Genomic DNA, 8,720 nt, shown 5'->3' on the forward strand with positions numbered 1-8,720 from the left:
CTGCAGGCCAGCAGAGGGCACCAGACCCCATTACAGATGGTTGTGAGCCACCATGTGGTTGCTGGGAATTGAACTCAGGACCTTTGGAAGAGCAGGAAGTTCTCTTAACCTCTGAGCCATCTCTCCAGCCCCCTTCACAACTTTCTCTACACAAGAGGATTCATACAGGAGAGAAACCCTACCAGTGTGAAGTGTGTAACAAAGCCTTCATTCGTCCATCAGTACTTTCTCAATACAAGAGAATTCATACATGAGAGAAACCCTACATGAGTGAGGTCTTTTGCAAGGTCTTCACTTTTCCACCAGGACTTTCTTTACACAAGAGTATTCGTACATTAGAGAAACCCTACCAGTGTGATGTATGTGGCAAGGATTTCCATGTTTCATCAGTACTTTCTCAACATAGACGGATTCATACGGGAGAAACATCCTACAAATATAAAGAGTGTAGAAAAGCCTTAAATTGTCCATTAGCGCTGTCTAAACACAAGAGAACTCATTCAGGAGAGAACCCCTACAAGTGTAAAGTATGTGGCAAATCCTACAGTAGTTCATCAGAATTTTATGCACACAAAAATATTCATACAGGAAAGTAACCCTAGAAGTATGAAGTATGTGTTGATGTCCCATGCTGTGTCACTACTTAAAAGACATGAGAGAATTTATACAGGCAAGAAACCATACAAGCATGAGGCAAGACTTCTCTGTTCCATCATGACTGTCCATACCCAAGAGCATTTAACTCACATTCAACATTCACACTAAAAAAAAGGTTTCTAAGAATATTACATAGTATTTAATGTTTTGCATCAACAATTTAACATCAAAATAATCACAGTGTAGAGGAATCCTGTAAAACAAAGGAAACTCAAAACTACACACAAAGAAAATGAGAAAATAATATATACCAGAGATTACAACAAATACCAATGGTAGGTTTTTTGACACACCTTCATATCAGGATACATTCTTTTTTGAGAAGACGTACAGATACAAATAATGTGTAATGCCTTTAAATAAAATTCCATTCTGATCAACTCCCAATGCATTTATGTTATGTAGAAACCTACTCCTGACTTTGGCAGTAATTTTGTTTTGACATATTCACCTCATAACCTATTTTTTTAGGGCATGAACAATTTACTGAAGATGAAGATTGTTGTCGAATTTTTGATTAGAGTGTATTTGCTGAGATTGCCATATTTACTGTCAAACCTGTGTGTCGTTGTTAGGTGGTCACTCACTACAAACACCTTTAATCCAAAAGCTTTATCCTTGACTATTGTAAACAGGGTTAAATAACGTCACCTAAACATCAAGAAATGGAGCAAGAAAACAGGTCACAGGAAGTGAATATAGGATTAAACCGAGAGTAAGAGGGTGTAAGGAGGACTGATGGATGCACAGGAGTAGAAGGGAGGGACGTTGGATTTCAGTAGACTGAGATGGCATAGGCTGAGGGGCGTTGTTTTAGGATAGCAGCTGAGGAGAAAGGTCAGGTGGGTGCCTTCGATCCCCTCCCCCCCCCCCCCCCCCGAGCTAGCAGACTATGTCATGTTCAGGTGAAGCTGGAAGAGCTGAGGCACTTAAATACTCTGGAGTCAGCACCAGTGCAGCAGACGGTCCAGATGTCAAAACTGGACCTGTCAGGGTATGTTTGGCCTTTTCTGTTTTCAGCCAGGCCATCCTTGCTGTGCTGTTTCTTCTGAGTTAGAATCAGTTGTTGGTTGCATGCCAGTGTGTGGTAGAAGTAGTCACTTGTTTTTCTGTTGTGGGAGGTCACAGTCACAGTTAAGGAATTGCCTTGAGATGAGCACTTGGGGTCCTTTAAACTCTTGGAATTTTGAACTACATTGTGGGACTTTCTAGTTGAATCCGATTTTACTTATGAGGTGAGTGTAAGGTTGGGAAAAAAATGAAAGAATGTTACAATTTAAATTTATGAAGCCATAGCCAACATGATGGTTATAGAAGGAAATGTTATTTGTACCCCAGTGTACTCACAGTAGAAAGAGGGAGTTACCTCTGAAGGGTGTCCTCTGACCTCCATGTTTAGGCCCACACATAATACATACATACAAATGTACATTAAAAATAAATTTCAAATATGCTTTTAATTTGTGTTTGTGTTTCCTGTAGACAAGGGGTGGAGAATTAATGCTTAAGACTCCATTGGAAACTCAGTGAGATATAGAATAATATGTTAGACAACCTCTTCATTTCTTTGCAGGGGTTATATTGGTTCATTGAAGTCAGAATGCTGCTGATTCTATTTATAAACATCTGGTTGATGAGATCTTCCATACTATAAGGAAGAAAACTGCCTGAAAACAAAAATTCTTCTATCCTGCTGTGGACGGAACATGATCATCTGCTCCAACAGTTACTGTTATCTTAGGTTTCTTACCATGTCTGGTGATTTGAATAAGTATTGCCTCATGTGTTGTCTGAGGTTTCCGTCCCACCAGGTCCCATAACCATTTAGTCCCAAATAAACACACAGAGGTCTACATTTATCATAAACTAATTGGCCCATTAGCTCAGGCTCCTTATTAACTCTTTCTTTCGTCTTATTCTTGTCTGTGTTAGCCACATGGCTTGGTAGTTTTTTTGGCAAGGCAGTCACATCTTGTGTCCTCTGCATCTGCAGACTGAAACTTTCATCTTCCCCAAATTCTCATTGCCATGCCTCTATTTTCTGCCTATACTTCCTGCCTGGCTACTAGCCAGTCAGCATTTATTTAAAATATAATTGACAGTGTACAGACCATTGTCTCACAGCACCAAAGGACTCATACATTGGATTTCTTAGTCGTTGGGAAAGATTATCTTTGAAAAGGATTAAGAACTGTGACCTTTAAAAATGTCCTTGCTCCTCCCAAGACAGAATAACTTCTATACCAGGGAACAACTTCATTATCATGAACAAGGCTCTCATCTTGCAAAAAAGATTCTTTAGACTCTGCCTTTCCTAAAATGTAAAGACTGAGAAAATAACTTACCTTTTTATTTCAGAGTTTCATAAGTAATTATATTGAAAATATGTCCCCAAATATTCCATTTCTTCAAAATAATTGCTCATGTCTTCAAATATGTCAGAATGTCAATTTTAAAAAGTACTGTGACCTTATTAAATGAGGTGTGTCATGGGGGGCACTATGAGGTGTCAAAAGCCAAATCTAGCCCCCTGTTTCACTCTTCCTCCTACCTAAAGACCCCAATGAAAAACTCTCCATCACCATGTCCACTTATATGCCTCAATGCCTCTTGTCAAGATAATTGGGTAAACTTCTAACAATGTAAGCAAGCTCCAATTAAATGCTTTCTTTAACATAGTTGCCATATCATCAGGTCATACACAGCAATAGAACATTGATTAAAGCAGAAGTTGAGGCGGGAAGGAGGCAGAAATCCTTAATGAATAAATAAATTTAAAAAAATAAAGAAAGCAGAAGTTGATAGCAGAGAGCTTGATATTTCTATGCATGGCCCGACCATGATCTTGTTTAGTGGAATATGGAAGAATTACGATAGACTTTTTATTAGAAAATTGATTTAAGACTTTTGAACAAGAAGGAGCCATTGTATTAGGCACATAGGAGATAATGTTGAGTGATATTTGAACTAGGGGGTGGCAGAAGGATCAGAAGGGGAGAATATTAGAAAGTCACCTAGAGATACTTTTGTGATATTTTGGTAAACAATGTGGCTACTTTTTCTCCTAGTCCAAAAATATCTGCCTTACATTGAATTGAGGAGTTTTGCATTAATAGGTTTTGCATAGGACATTCCCCCAAAGAAAACCTTGAATTGACACTCTTGTGTGGCTAGTAGAGGTCACACGCATGCAGATCTATAGTAAGTTTTTCTAGGAAAATTATAAAATGTATTGATTAAGGGGAACTGGAGCACCAGGAAATGTAAGGGATCTAAGTCCAGTGCTACAGGAGAGAAAAGGTTTAAGGGAAACCTGGTGCTAAATGGAATAAAAGGAGTGGTAACATCAGGGGAGAACCCACCTAGCTTAGCTTTCAGCATCTTAAAAGGATGGAAGGAAATTTTTTTAAAATATTTATTTATTATGTATACGATATTCTGTCTGCGTGTATGCCTGCTGGCCAGAAGAGGGCACCAGACCCCATTACAGATGGTTGTGAGCCACCATGTGGTTGTTGGGAATTGAACTCAGGACCTTTGGTAGAGCAGGCAATGCTCTTAACCTCTGAGCCATCTCTCCAGCCCCCTGGACGGAAAATTTAAGCAAAAAGGGAATCATCAGCTATAGACTGATGCTGATGTAATTGAAGGAGGGGTCCAAATTCCAGCCACAAGAAATAGTAGAAATTTGAACCTTGGTCCGGAGGATTTGGATTAAAAATCAGGGAAGTGTGAAAGGAAAGAGTTGTGGAATCTTGCCTCCATGGCTAAGAAATTTGACTGATTCCTGGCAAGCATAAGGGGTTTCCCCCACAGAGTAAAGCTATGAAAGTCATTCATAAATTCGGGTGGAAATCCCCAAATGTTGGAGGTGTCAAGACTTAGGGGGTGCCTGACCAGAAGAACTGTGGACTGGTTGTGGAAGCAGTCTGAGAAAAAGAAGTACACTGCAGTCAAAAGTGGTGAAATGAGTTGGTGTTCTGAAGCATTTTGGCATCTGAAATGGAGATGAAGAATCCTGGGGATTTAAGTCTCACTTTGATGCAGTACTTTCCTTCCTTCCCTTTGGAATATGGAGAGTGCATTCTGTGCCTTTGTGTAATCCAAGAATGCCATATAGCTTCTTTCTTCTTTAACAGGGTTCTGTTTAGTGCAATGCCGTAAGTATTCAGTAGAGACGGTGAACTTTGGACTGACAGCAAGTGTTAACACTGTGATACACTATGGAGTCTTCTGAAGTTGGACTGAGTGCATTGTTACATTGATTACAAGCCTAGGGGAGCCAGGAAAAGGAATGTGGTGGATAATGTAAGATTTTCCCACTTAGTCTCAGATATTTAAATGCTTAGTCCTCAGGGAGTGACACTATTTGCAAAGGATTAAGTGTTAAATATTCTTGTTGGAGGAAGTGTGTCCTTAGGGATGGGTTTTGAGTTCTCAACATCCCAAAGCCAGGTCCCAAGCCATGTCTTGTTCTTCATGTTTTCTATGGCTCTGGATCTTGAACTTCCAGCTACTCCTCCAGCACCAAGTCTACCTGTGTGCCACACTGCTTCCCACCATAATGACAGTGGACTAAACCACTGAAACTGTGAGCAAGCCCAATTACATGCTTTCTCTTATAAGAGATTTCCTGGTCATTCTGTCTCTTCTTAGTAATAGCCCCACAAGTTAAAGGATGAAAACACGTTTACCCCAAAGTTGTGGCCCTACTACCACCTTCACCATGCTCATCAACTCAGCCTCAGGGAGGAAGTTTCCTCAAAAGCATTCCAAAGCCCTGCCTGGGGAGACAGAAGTCAGGCTCCTATGGTGCCTCAGCTCTGCAGAGGATTCCTGTGTGCCCTGCTGTGTTTGTGTTTCCTCAGCCCCAAGAAAACCCTTCTTTTCCTGTGGATGCTCCCTGCCCTAGTTGATATTTTCCCATTAAGTTACATGTTGCAGTTGGGATGTTTTCCCTTTTAACTCTTCATCTGCCAGAAAAACAAGGAACCAAGCTGTCACGCCCCACCTCAACCCACAAGGATGATGAGACCACCGGAGCTCTTCTTGCAGCAGTTTTCAGGACTTTATTCACAGCAATCTATCTCCTTCTCCTTCTCTCTCCTCTCTCTTTCCCTCTCTCCTCTCTTTCCTCTCCCTCTCTCCTCGGGCAAACCTCTCCCAGCCCTTAAATAGGCATGGGCTGCTAATCCCGGATTGCCAGGTGGGCACTGCCCATAGGCCCACGCATATGCAGGCAGCTGATGATCATTGCGTGATCAGGCATAAGTCAGACGTTAGCCATAGGAGTTGATTATACATCTCCATCAGGTGTGATTTCACGCAGCTCGCTACACCAAGCCAGATCAAGAACCCCCCTTCCCCAGACTGTAACACTGCAGCAGAAGAATGCTCTTTCCACTCACCAGCCTCCACAAGCCTTTCTTTCATTTTGTTGCGTTGCTCTTTTTAGTGCTGTGTGCTAAACCCAGAAGCTCCTGACTTCAAGGAACCTGCACCATCACCAGCTACCTCCCATTCATTTTTTTCTTTTATTTCTTTACAAGGCTTTCTTTCTGTTTCTTTCTTTCTTTTTTCCGTTCTCTTTCGCTTCTTTCTTTTTTAATTCTTTCTTTCTTTGTCTGATCTTCCTTCCTGCCTTCTTCCCCCCAACTTATTTTGACACAGGGTTTCTCTGTGTAGCCTTGGTGATCCTGTAACTCGCACTGTAGACCAATCAGGTCTTAAACTTACAGAGAGTCACCTGGCTGCTAGAATTAGTAGGGTGCGCACCACCATCTCCCAGCATATGTGAGGCTCTCTTGAATTGCCCAGGTCTGCTTTGAAATCACTTTGCACATCAGGCATGACTCGGAGCTCTGATCCCTGCCCTCGCTGCCAATGGCCTCCACTTTGATTCATTCCAAAGGCTTAGCAGTGACTTCACATTTAAGTTTTTTGTAATTATCTCAAAGTAGAAAGAATCAAACTGTATGTTTTATTTTGTAGTAAATTTCTACAATATGCAGACCTGTGTGCGAAATCACAGTAAAGTGACCAACAACAACAAATCTAATAAAAATTACTCTATGGTCATCCAAACATCTCAGTTTGCAAGCCTAGGATTTTAAGAGCAGCCTGGCTCCCTAAATTTCTCCTTCTAATGGCAGATGTTGCTCATTTTAATCCTTTCCCGAGGTCACATGCCTCTAGTGTCTCTGGGAATTCTTTTACACAGACTTATGGGAAATGTAGTCTCAGCCATTGTGATGTCACAAGCAAGGATGGCCTTCCGAGTTCCTTCTGCGCACGTTCCGCCCTCAAGCAGCTTCAATTTGGATTCAAGTGTTTTACTATCCTGCTGAAGCTGGATCTCTGAGCTCAGGTTGGTTCGGGGTGCAGGGCAGCCCAGCAGGTCTTAGGGATAGTGCAGGGGCAGCCGGTAGGTCCGTAGTGGAAGGAGTGGGCACGGGGCCATGGGAAGCAGGAAGAAGCTCACTTTGGAGGTGCTGTTCCAACCTAGGCTGCTCTACCGAGTCAGGATTTAGGTCCGCGCTAGGGAGAGGGCGATGGGATCGGTGCTGGGTTCCCTACTGCTGCAGTCCTCCCGGGATCTCGCTCCCGGTCAGGGCTGGTCGGCTGTGGCCTAGAGACTGTGCTGGGAGTTCACTTTCCAGCTCCTCCGGGGAAGCCTGCTGCCTCCAGCGGACTCACTTTGAATGGCTGTAGTCAGGATTCTCATTGGTCTAGAGAAGAAAGTGGAGTTTCTGGTCCCTATTGCACTGTATTAGTATTTGGTTATAATAAGAGACCTAGGAAGGACGTGGGTAGTGTTATTTGACAAAGTGAAGTTCCAGATACGACACTATGGTTATTTTACTGGAGCTCCCAAACCTTTGTACTGTCTTCCATAGCTCACTAGTCAGGGAGAGGCGCCATCCATGCCCCTAGTGAATTTTATCACAGATCTCTAACAAATTGAACGCAGAGAACGGTCCGTACATAGACAGACGTAGTTTCAGATATGAAGCTGACATCTCTTCATTACTAGTTTGTGCACTAGAAGCTCAGAATAAAAGAATGCCTTTATACTATAGAAAACCATTTCTTTAATAGAGTGTAGGTTCTTGTGAGCCTCCAGGAATCACCTCTCTTGCCAGAGTATGATCATTTCTATGACTAAGAGTAAGCACTAAACTAAAAGCATGCAAAATCTGTTACATTAACCGTGGTCATTAAAGCTTTAAGATTTCATACATAGACCTATATTAATCTTCAGAGTGTAGGACAATTTTAATTTTGAGGTCAGGAATTTCCTCCTACTAGGTAACGGGATATATAGAAAAAAACTGTGAAAAAAGAACATAGAAGAAAGAGCAGAACTAATTGAGTATTTTCAATTAAATATTAAAGTGAATATCCAGCTGATACTGTAAATGATACAAAAATGTGAAAAATCCCAATGCATCACAGTTCCAGGGAAAACTAACTGGAAGGTGCTAATTTTTACTACATTCTGCAGATCCTCTGATGGAAGAGATTCTCTGGCTGTACAAAAAATAATACAGGTGCCGGGCGATGGTGGCGCACGCCTTTAATCCCAGCACTCGGGAGGCAGAGGCAGGTGGATCTCTGTGAGTTCGAGACCAGCCTAGTTTCAGAACAGGCTCCAAAGCCACAGAGAAACCCTGTCTAGAAAAACAAAAAAATAATAATAATAATACAGGTCAAAATCTAAGATACTTAAACTTCTAATTGCTCCTTCAGCCAATGGTCGCTGAAGTACGAGCCCCTTGGCTGAAGGAGCGGTCCTCCTGCAGCAACTCACCAGGAAACAAACACTATACAGGCAAAAAATGTGGCCTAACCCTTCCTTGGAACTCACAACCTATTAACCACCAGAAAATTCGTTTATGAATAAAGCCACATAAGTGTGAACAATGTGGTAAGACCTTTTGTCTTCCATCATCACTTTGTTTACACAAGAGAATTCTTACAGGAGAGAAACCCTTCAAGTGTGAAGTCTGTGGCCGAGCCTTGTACACCCCATCATTACTATCTAAACACAACAGAATTCTTAC

The 8,720-nt window shown here is 41.9% G+C and overlaps 1 protein-coding gene across 1 annotated transcript in view; it reads left to right on the forward strand.

Annotated features, from left to right (window-relative positions):
- The window catches only part of LOC106143735 (zinc finger protein 728-like), a 42,596-nt gene that overhangs the window by 8,966 nt on the left and 24,910 nt on the right, over window positions 1-8,720 (forward strand). The window lies entirely within an intron of this gene.

Source organism: Microtus ochrogaster, chromosome 19 (genome assembly GCF_000317375.1).
Source record: "Microtus ochrogaster isolate Prairie Vole_2 chromosome 19, MicOch1.0, whole genome shotgun sequence".
In the NCBI taxonomy this organism is placed as follows: Eukaryota; Metazoa; Chordata; class Mammalia; order Rodentia; family Cricetidae; genus Microtus; species Microtus ochrogaster.